Source organism: Phyllostomus hastatus, unplaced genomic scaffold (assembly GCF_019186645.2).
Source record: "Phyllostomus hastatus isolate PE091 unplaced genomic scaffold, TTU_PhHast_1.1 phas_contig_308, whole genome shotgun sequence".
Taxonomy (NCBI): domain Eukaryota; kingdom Metazoa; phylum Chordata; class Mammalia; order Chiroptera; family Phyllostomidae; genus Phyllostomus; species Phyllostomus hastatus.
In genome coordinates, this window is record NW_025333848.1 from 1222987 (window position 1) to 1234878 (window position 11892).

Consider the following 11892-nt stretch of genomic DNA (forward strand, 5'->3'; position numbering starts at 1 on the left):
CTTAACTCCCCTCCCCCACTACTTTCTATGAAATGTTGGTTCTTCTTTTAGGTCAGTTTATATAAGTGGCCTTTTTCTGATAACAATTAGACTTGTACATTGAGGACCTCCAGTATATATTAAGGTGACTTATTTAAGAAATAATAAAATTAAATTTGGAAATTGCTAAAATAATTTCACATGATTAGGTACATGCCTTATTTTTTTCACCTGTGCCTTTGTATCAACTGTGCTTCCTCCCACATTTACCACTATTCTGAATATATAGTTAACAGCAAAAAATATTAATAATAAAGTTAAAAACAAAATTTTAAAAATATGTGTTCCAAATATAAAAATGTTGAATGATAATGAAAGTCAGGAAAATTATAATTAAATTCAGAATATGTGTGTATGTAGTGACTTTCTTCTTTTATACAACATTATGTTTGGGGGATTTAATTTGTTGTCACATGTGCTTATGTAGACCTTTAATCTTAATTACAGTGATAACAAATCCATTTTCTATTGGATGAATATTTGATGTATTTCCTGTTGTTTGGGGCTTTACTGAAAATAGCTATAATGAACATTCTTTTCACATACCCTGGTGAATATAATCACAAGTCCTTCACTAGTTTCTATAAAATAAAAACCTAAGAATAGAATTTCTTATTCCTTGGGGATGCTTATCTTCTATTTTATTATGTGATGCTAAACTGTTTCTCAAAATAGTTGTCCCCTTTCACCCATGATGGCTCATTGCTGCTGTTGCTTCACAGTCTTTTCGATATTTGGTGATGTTAGAATATGCTAAATTTTGCCAATGTAAAGGCTTGTATCTCTTGGTGGTTAAAATTCACATTTCTTTTTCTAATTATATATGAGAATGACCACTTTTCCACATATGTACTAGTTATTTGAATATCCTTTTGTTGTGAAAATCTTTTCAAGTTTTTTGCCCATTTTAGCTTGTGGGTGGTCTATGCCCTGTGTTATATTGGTGTTTCTTAAAGAATAATGGAAGGGAGTCCATTATTCTTTGTAAGTGTTGTAAATACTTTTTCTCATCTTGCACCTATGTTCAGCAGGGATATTGGCCTGTAGTTTTCTCTTCTTATAGTGTTCTTATATAGTTTGGATACCAGGGTAATGCTGACCTTATACAACAAGTTTGGGTGTATTCCTCCCTCTTCAATTTTTTGGAATAGTTTGAGAAGAAATGATTCTTCTTTAAATGTTTGGTAGAACATCCCAGGTGCACAGCATCTACTGCATAGCCCTTGGTGAGTGCTGTAGGCATCCACAGAGTCTGCAAGACCTGTTGGGGTTGTCAGGGGCATCTCCAGGTCTCATAGTTAGGAACCAGGGCAAGCAGTAGTTGTGGCTATAGCCAATGCTGTGTGGACACATTTCGTTTCAGGGAACATCTGCAGGTCCCTGTGCAATGGCAGGAGCCAGCTGCAGACACATGTGGTGGTGGAGGCCAAGGCCAGTAGCAAGAGCTGGAGCAAACTGTAGGTGCACTGGCAGTTATGGAAGCCCTGGCTGTTGACATGCATTATTGAATTATAACATGGGTGTACAGCAGTGGAGGCCAGGGCTGAAATTCAGGCTGGGGGCATCCAAATACTCAGCTGAAGAAGTTGGGTGCAGTTGAGTCCTGGGGTTCAGGTCAGAGACAGTAGCCAGAGTCAGATCCAGGCCCACAAGCAGCTGTGAGGCCTTGGGAGTCAGGGCAGTGGTGTTCAGGCACACAGCTGGAGGAGTTAGCCCCTCGTGTGCATACATTGGTGGGAGGCAGCTGTGAGGATCTAGGCTGGTGCTGGCTGCCTGTTGGTCCTGATCTTTGGCAGGGTCAGAGATGGGTAGAGGGAGGTGGGACGGACTCAGGAGGCAAGAATCTGTGAACATGAACACCTGTGGGACAAAAACCAGTGAAATCTGCAGTGGGTCTATGGAGGCTGAGCTGGCCTTTGTTTTTTTTTTTTTTTCTTCTCAGTGGTGAAAGCCACTGGGATTCTCTGCAACTGGTAAGCATAGTCACTTCTGTTGTGTGCCCGATACTAGTAGCCCCCACTTATCTTCCTTGTTCCTAGTCCTCTCAATAATTTTCAGCTTAGCTGGTCTCTGTTTAGGGTGAAACCAAAGGAGGTTGCTCACTCTACACTTTGTTTCCCAGAGAGGGAAACTCTTTCTGGCTGGGGAGTCCCCTCTTCATACTGAGTAATGCTGGCCTGGAGGATGGGATGATGCAACCAAAGGAAGCTGTTCTTCCCTTTTTATGTAGTCACTCTAAAATTTTTCCCACTGTTTTACTGAAGTTTCTTAGGTGGACTCCAGATCTCCCCCAGTGCTGTTTTTGTTAATAGATAGCTGTCTAATTGCTGATCTTGGTGGATGGTCTGAAGTTGGGATCTCTTTTGCTACCATTTTGGTGACCAGGTCTCTAATTTCTTACCACCTATGAGTTTAGAGTCATTTCCAGGTTTTAGAAGCTACTGCATCCCTTGCCTTATGGTTCCCTCTATCTTCAATGCCAGAAAATGTTGGGTTGAATTCTTTGAATCCTTTTCACATTCCATCTGTTCTGATATCCTCTTTCACTTTCAAGGACTCAAGTGATTAGATTAGGCCCACCCAGATGATTTATGGTAATCTCTATGTCAAGGGCCTTAACTTAATCACATCTGGAAGGTCCTTTTTACAACAGAAAATAACATATCCACGGGTTCTAGGAATCTAGTAATGATGCTTTCGTCATTTGAGGACCATTATTTTGACTATTACAACAGGCCTTTTTAATGTCTCTCATTCGACTTTTAGTATTTTTCCTCTTTAATTTTTGCACATGTGTTTTAATTTTCATATTTATTCTTATAAACTTTATATTTTTAATGTTATATACATTGAAAATGATTTACCCACATTTAAAAAATTGGCAAATTCTTTAAACCACTTGTTTCTACCACAGTGTTTTCTCTGTAATCCCTCCCTGATTCCCTGCAGCAGATTTAGGAACACTTCCTCATGTTCCAAACATATTTAATTCCTGCCACCACTACAGTACTCCCATTTCTGAAGGTGTTTATTTTTAGCCTCTCTGGTTCTATTACTTGTTGCATAGGGCTTGATTTTTGACAAAATGTAAACAATATTTTGCTCTGGAGTATTAGCTATATTTAATGAGTGGCCTAAATTAGGCTGTGAAAACAAAGTCTCATGTGTAGATAAGTAAGTTATATAGGAAGCTCAATAAACTATAACAGTCTTACTTTGGATATGTGGTCCTGTAGTAGGCAGTTAGATAGGCATCAGCAGAGTAGGAACAGATCAGGTGCAGAGGGTCACCACTGGGGAGAGCCTTGGGTGCCTGGCAAGGGGCAAGACTACAAACTCTTGCAGGACCATTCCATTAAGTATTAACCCCTGGAGACGACATCTAGTCCTCAGCTGTGTTTCAGCTCCAGGCCCAGAAAAGCAGCAAAACCAGACCAAGCCAGGCCACGGCTGACATTAGGACCAGCTGCATTAACTAATGACCCACTACCCTAGTGCCAACCAATCAGTAGTGGCCACCACCCTGAGGGGATACACCTGGAAAACTGATGAATATTCTATTGGGATCCTCCCCTGAGACTTCGGATAAAAACCATAAGCTCAGAAGACTTAGTGTGGCTCGCTCTCTGGAGCATGCTGGTGCCTTTTTCCATCCCTTTTTTGTGCCAAGGCATGACTCTCTCTGGAACACGCCCACAACTTCCCCCTTTTTTTTCTCCAGTTTTAGTCCTTAAAGAGAGAAAGTCCTTTTCTTTCTTTACCTGTCTTAGTCCTAAGCTCCAAGGGCCCTTCTTTTTTCTCTGTGACTGATTTCCTGAGCCCACATAGCCTAGCTGGATCACCTTTCTTACATTTGTGACTTTCTAAATAAACTTGCTCTCATAATCTGAGTCTTGGCTCTGAATTTTTTCTTAGCCAGAACTCAAGTAGAAAGAAGGTTACTGAACTACCCTTTTTACTCTGCTGGTTAAATTTGGTACCATTTTGCTGCTAACAGTGGCATAATTTTCCTAAATAAGAATTGGGAATTTTAGTATATTTAAGATTTGGCAATTCATATCAGTGTATCAAAGCAGTACTGAAATATATTTAAGTGATTTATTTTAGTTTTTCAGTTCTTGACTTACGCTATTATTTAAGTTTATTAGAATGTGATGGCATTTATTAGAATAAACAAGTCCTTAGTATAAAATATTTTAAGAGGTTGAGGCAACATATACTTTTTTTAAGAATACAGGAAATAACAGCAACAGAACTTGGTTGAACTTACTCCTACCGACATTTTTTCAGTGCCAGGTACAATTATAAATGTTCTTACTGAAAGGAAGAGCCACTGTAGAGAATATGAAGTTAAGGACAACTCAAAAAATAATTTGCACACTCTAGTCTTGCTGTTTTATAACTTGATTTGGTAACAAGTAGGTTTCTATTAGGTCCCATTCAAATTTTAAAACTTTGTTACCCATGTTGCTTTTCCTTTTCCAAAAACAGGAAAATGAACAATTTAACAGTGAAGACTTGGTAGGGTGTTAGGTAGTTTTACTAGCAGGGGAGTCAACTTGGGGATTTTTTTAATGTTGTGGCTTGGAAATTTGATTTGAAAAAATTTGAAAAATGCTTTAAAACAAGAACTAAATGTTTTTTATAGCTTCTGCCTGAGATAATACCTGGCACATAATAGATACTGATTAAATATTGTAAGTATTTTTGGAATGAATGAAAAACTATATTTTCCTATGTGAAAATCTTAAAGTTTTATTATCCCTCTTTAGTTCTTATACATATGTTTATCATACAGAATCCTAAAAATATTTTAATTTTGTTAGCTCATGGTTTATTCTCAGTTGTGTTAACTTTTCATCAGCACAAAAAAAGAAAATTTTTACAGTGTATGGCGAGTTGAAGTGACTGAATCCTGTATGAGCTTATGGCTAACCCCTGAGTTTTTCTGATAATGAAGTTAAAATAAAATTGGGTTACAGGAGATGTTATCTTGCTTTTCATTGAAATAGTACTTGATCTCTGACTAGTTTTCTTTTCTATAACATTCGGGAATTTGATTTTTTTATTCAGAACTAGTATTGTTTCAAGCTCTTATGTGGTCAAAAATGACCACATAAATATCTTACATAAGATCAATGAAATTGAGCACTAATGACCAAAACGCACAACTAGTATTATTTGTACTTTCTCAGAAAAATGTAAATTAATACTTCTATTGTTCATTTCTGACATGAGACTTACAGACCCATAGTTTATTTTCTTAAAACTATAAGACATTGCTGAAATATGTGTCAAAATATATCAAGAATTTGAATGAGCATTTTCAGTAAAGAAAAAAATGCATATATTTCTGTCTCATGCTATGTATTTCCTCACCGTAGATCAATAATTAAAAATACATTATTTTTATCTCTGTGACATAAATTTTTATTCATCAAAGAAAAATAGGTAGCAGATATTTTTAATAAGCTTGTGAAAGGAAAGGCATCTCATTATTTCAATGGACTTAAAAGGAATTAAAGCAATTTTAATATGTAAACAGTTAGTTAACTACAGGAGAATTCCCATAAGACTGTCAGCTGATTTCTCAAAACAAACTTTGCAGGCTAGAAGGGATTGGCAAGAACTATTCAAAGTCATGAAAAGCAGGGACTTACAGCCAAGATTGCTCTACCTAGCAAAGATATTTAGAATTGAAAGGCAAATAGAGAGCTTCCCAGACAAAAAAAAATAAGGTAGTTCATCATCACCAAATCATTATTATATGAAATGTTAAAGAGGCTTATTTAAGCAAAAGATCAAACTTATGAACAATTAAGTGGCAACAAACACATATCTACTAACAATTGAATCTGAAAAACAAACTAAGCAAATAAGAAGAACAAAGAGAGAATCATGGATACTGAGAGCATTTTGATGGTCGCCAGAAGGGAGGAGTTATGGGGGAATGGGTGAAGTGGTGAGAGCATTTAGAAGTACAAATAGGTAGTTACAAAGTAGTCATGGGGATGTAAAATACAGTATAGGAGATGGAGTAGCCAAAGAACCTACACATGACCCATGGACATGAACGATTTTTGGGGATCATCTGAGGGAGTTGGGGATGCTGGGTGGAAGGGGGAAAGGGGTGAAAAATTGGGACAACTGTGATAGCATAATCAATAAAATATAATTAAAAACTTATCAAACTTTCCCATAATCTGATTAAATTTTTTAAAAAATGAAATACAGTGAATAAATGAGTGTAACATAATAATCTCAATGTTGAAACAGTAGTATGATGAATTTTTCATGTCTCAAATTACAGACAGACAGAGAGGTGCCACTGAGCTTTCCCTTTCTGGATATTCTAGTGTCTAATACAAGTTTAGTGAGTCTCTTGATAAATTTACATTGGTTTACCTCATCCTTAATTGATCTGGGTTCCCATACTATTACTTCTACATAAACGACCGATAACAAATTTTGATTTATTCTTCAGAGCTAAAAAGTTTCTCTAAACATTTGGGTTATATATGCTTCCAGTCTATAAGTCACATTTTTTAGTCTCAAGAGCAGCAGGTTGATCTCTTCTGTATTTGTTTTCCCCCTTTATGCAGTCAGTTTTCCTCATCACAAATGGAGACATATCTCTCCCACACTGTTATGACCTCAAAAAGCATTTGTTAATAGCTTTTTGGATATTATTAATTTATTTTATAATCTTTTAAATTTTTCAGAGTGATGGTGCTTTCTGATTTTTAAATGTAAATAAAATTTCACTTTCTTTCAGCTAGGATGGGACAAGAGAAAGTAGATTTTCCCACCTATTAAAATATACATAATTGCATTTTTTTTATAGCAAACACGGTTGACCAAAATTTGTTTTGCATTATTAGCAGTTTTGAAATGTTTTTTGAATGTCACACTTGTTAATGGTAATGTTATGTTGATGAAGTTATTTCTTACAATAATTATAAGATTAGGGAATCATTAAAGTGTTCTTGCTCAGAGATGAATCTTAAATACTCTCGACTTGATGGCTTATTTTCCAGTGTGTCCTAGATGATATGACCTCATTATGGTGATATAGAATGTTTTATGTTATCTGACAGGAAAGAAATTCTACTTTGTCTAACATGACTGAGACTCAGTCCTCCACTTACAATTTTTATTTGTCAAAATCTTGGAGGAATTTTCCACAGACTAGGTTTTATGGCTCTCTACATTTCAAATTTTTTCTCTTCCATTTTTCACTTGCTTCTAGTTCCAGGTTCTATAGCCTTCAGTCATGTCACTACATAACATCTGGTCTTCTATTTTGTGCCATAATACAAGGTAAGTCAATACTGTGTAGGTTAAGAGATCTAGAAGGTAAGACTTTCTAGAAGTCATACCTTCACCAGGAAGGCTTGCAAGAACTTAAATATATTTAGAAATAACAGCAAATTACATACATTCATGGAACTTAACTAAGTGGAAAATTCATGCCACCTCAACTTCCCCTTCAGAATATCAACAACACCAAAAACATGGTCTCCACTCTTTCAACACTAATGGAAGGAAATGTGAAAAGGAAGTCAGAGCAGAAAGAGAGAGCATTATTAATTCTGTACAGTTATATAATATCTTAGGTTTACAAAATTTGCAAAGACACAACTATGCATACACATTGTGAAGGTTCATCTAGAACCTTACAAGGGAGCCAGGTAAGAGAGGAGTTTGAAGATTCAACTTCAACAGTTTCAAAGTAGATTCACCACTAGACACATTCCCATGTTTTTTCAGAGAATGAGTGCTGAATGAATGCATGTTTTTTTTTTTCTGTAAATGTGGAAGCCCAGGTTGGCAGCTGAGATCACAGAACTCACCAAACAAGTGAGAGGGACCTGCAGGAGCTCTCTCCTTCATTTGTGTCCTAGGTTATCAGGTCAGTCTTAGGGCCCTGTGCAGAACTGAGTCAGAACTTCAAGAGTGATCTGACTCATGCTGGGCAGGCAAAGTAGAAAAGTCACCTTGCTCATTCCAGAACATCTGCCACTATTAATCTAAACTCAAGTGGTTTTGTTGTGTTTGTGTGTTTTTTTCTTTTCTTCTCAATTACTGTAAATTCTATTGCAATAGGATTGTTATCATATTTGTTTAGGCCACTATCTTTTTTTCTTCACTGATTTGCTATATTCTGCCCCCTATTTCCTTTGACTCCCCTCCAGTCCCTAGGAGAGTAATCTCTTCAAGTAAACATACTTTTAAAGTTCTTTAATTCCAAACTTTCTCTTTTTTATATCACTTCTTGGGATAATATACCTGGCTCCCAAGCAGTCAGCTGGCTGCTTCATATTTATTCACATTTTGGTCTAAATTATTATTTTTCATGCAGAAATTCAAACAAAGGAGGAAAACACAGGACATATGTGATAAAATTTTAGGTAAACCACAAACTTTAAAATATGCCCAAGAAATGACATAACCACTGCTGAGAGGAAATAAGGTGCCAGCAAAGAGAAAGACTGTGGTTGTCCTTTCACAGCTGCTTTTCTCTGATGTTACAATAAAAAAAAAAACTATTTAGACATCTGCACGCAACTCCGGGCAGAGTGAACCAAGTGTCTCTAGAATTGAAACCATAGAATAATGTGTGTCTTATACCAAGAATTTAAAAAAACTTTTATCTCTCTATATTTTTTCTATTGTCAGAGTAGAAATAATATCTTTGCTTCAGAGACAATATTTTATAAAACATTTTATGAAGCCAGCAGTTAATATTGAAAACATAAAAACATTAAAAGAAAGTGAAAACACAGGTCAATTATCTTTCATGAATCTACAAACAAAATCCTCAACTAAACAGGGGCAAATTAAATTAAAAAATGTACAGAAGTATACAGCATGACCAAGTAGGCTTTATTTCAGGTATAAAAGGCAGGTTCAACATTCAAAAATCAAGAAATGTAGCCTATTTTGTCAACAAGATTAAGAAGTAGAAGCATAAGATCATGTCGACTGACAGGAAAAAAATGTGACAAAGTTCAACACCCACTAATGATAAACATTCTGATGAAACAAATGGGAATTTCTTCAACTTGATAAGAATGCCTACAAAACAAAAACTGCTGCTAACATCATATGTCATGATGAGAGATGAGGTACTTCCCCCTTTATGATCACAAACAAGGCAAGCATGTCCACTCTCACAACTTTATTCAACATTGCATTGGGTGTTCTAGCTCATGCAAGAAGACAAGAACAAAAAACAAAAAGAATACAGATTGGAAAAGAAGAAACAACATTTTCTTTTCACGAGATGACATGATTGTCTGGTTAGACAACCCCCCAAAGTCAGAATTAAAATAATTGGAAATAAGTGTATACAGAAAATTTGTAGGATACAAGGTTAATATATAAAAATCAATTGCATTTGCATATGCTGTCAACAAACAACTAAAATTTAACATTTAAAGTATCATTTACAATAGCACAAAAATAAAAGTAAGTGTAAATATATCAAAATGCATACAGAATCTGTTTTTCAAAAATTGTAAAACACTGATAAAATACAAACAATAAAAAAAAATCAGTGGAGAGATATTCTATGTTTATAGATTGAAAGATTCATTATTGCAAGATGTTAATTCTTTCCAATTTCATATATAGATTGCAATCCCAAACAAGTCTCTTCAAATTATTTTGCAGGTACTGTAAACTGGTTCTAAAACTATAGAAAGTCAAAAGATCAAGAACAGTTTCCTCACATTGAGGAAAAACAAAGTTGGAGGACTCACTACCTGATTTAAAGACTCACTATAAAGCTAAAGTAATCAAGACAGCATGGTATTGGTGAAAAAATAGACATATAGATCAATAGAACAAAATGGAGATCTGAAAAGTAGAACAGTTTTAATACGGTAGACTCATCTTTGAGAAAGACACAAAGGCAATACAGTAAAGAAAGGATATCTATATATCTATATCTATATCACCTATATCTATATCTATATCTATATTTATATCTATCTATATAAACCCAGAAATGGTGCTGGAATATACACATATATATTCTGGAATTTATGTATATATGCTAGAATATATATGTGCTATTCTAGCATATATATGTATACATATATATGCATATATGTATGTATATACATATATATACATACATACACACACACACACAGAAATGGTGCCGAAATCATTGAATGTCTATATGTCAAAAAAAGAAAAAAGAACCTTGACACACATAAGCTTTACACTTTCAACAAAAAGTAATTAAAAAATAATCATAGAACAAAATGTAAAAGCAAAACTCTAAAGCTTCTAGACAAAAACAGAAGTATGTCTGCATAACCTTGATTTGGTGAAGAATTTTTTTATTCAACACCAAAAGTACTATTCATAAAGTAAAATGTTAGACTTTATTTAAATTGAAAACTTCTACTCTAATAAAAGCACTTTTAAAAGAATAAAAAGATAAGCCAAGGACTAGTAAAAAGTATTCGCAAAACACATGTCTGATAGAAGGACTTGTATTAAAAATATACTAAGAACTCAATGCTTAACAACAAGAAAACAAACAAGTGAACAGAAAATTTGGCAAAAGATCTTAAAATATACTGTTTTAAAGAAAATATACAGAAGTACATTTAGCACATGAAAAGGTACCCAATATTACCCGTCATAGGGAAATGAAAATTAAAACATGGAACTGCAACTAGACACCTATTAGAATGCCAAAATGTAAAAACAAAAACCAAAAAAACTGAGAATACTGATTGCTGGTGAGGTTGGGAGTGACAAGAACCCTAAGTTACTGTTGATGGAAATGCAAAATGGTATAGCTACTTCAAAAGGCAGTTTGCAGTTTCTTACAAAACTAAACATAGTCTACCATGTAATCCAGCAACTACCCTCTTATTTACCTGATTTTAAAACTTCCATGCATGCAAAAGCCTGCCCATGAACATTTAGAGTAGAATGATTCATAATTTACTCAGCTGGAAGCAGCCAAGATGTCCTTCAATAGATGAATAAATGAGAAAACTGTAATATATATACAGGATGAAAACAGCCAAAAAAGGAATAATCTATAAATCTTAAATGTATATTTCATATTGTAAAAAACAGCCTGAAAAGACTTCTGTATACTTTCATTTACATGACATCTGGATGAAGCAAAAGTGTAGAGAAGATTTGGGAGTAGGGTTGAAAAGTGACCCAAAGTGGATTTTATTAGGGGAGTGAACCTATTCTGTACAATACTGTAATGGTGGATTCATGACGTTAAGCTGGGAACTTCCAGAGCTCAGAGCTTTATGGTAGAAAGACTGAACCTTAACGTATGCAAATAATTTTGGAGGCTGTGAGCCCCAGGTATGGAATAAAAAACTTCCAGAAGAATCTGAACATATAGTAAATGTATGAAACAGCCTCACTGAAGGGTGTGGGGGTAAAGTTTGCTGATCCTAAGCAACCTTAGACATGAGAAGTCTTAACTTGTAGGACTAATGACAAAAGAAGTGTACATAAACACTGTAGTTGATAAAGTAATTCTCTACAAGGTATGGATGGGAAAACAATTCCGAACCACTAAATATGTATCCTGGAAATGAACGATTAAGTAAATGAATAGTGATGGTAGTAGATTTGTTTCTCCCTCTTGGTATGGGGGATCATGCACATGCAAGGAGGAGGCTAGCATGATCCTTGTTGTAATGTACAGGGGTGAACAAAGGTAGGTTTATGGTTGTCCCTTTGGAAAAAGCCTTGCAGGTTAAATTAACAGCCATCATCACCCAAAAGATATATCATATGTACTCACAACTGTAAACCTTTTGCCCATCTCTGTATTAGAGTTGGAGACATTAATATGAA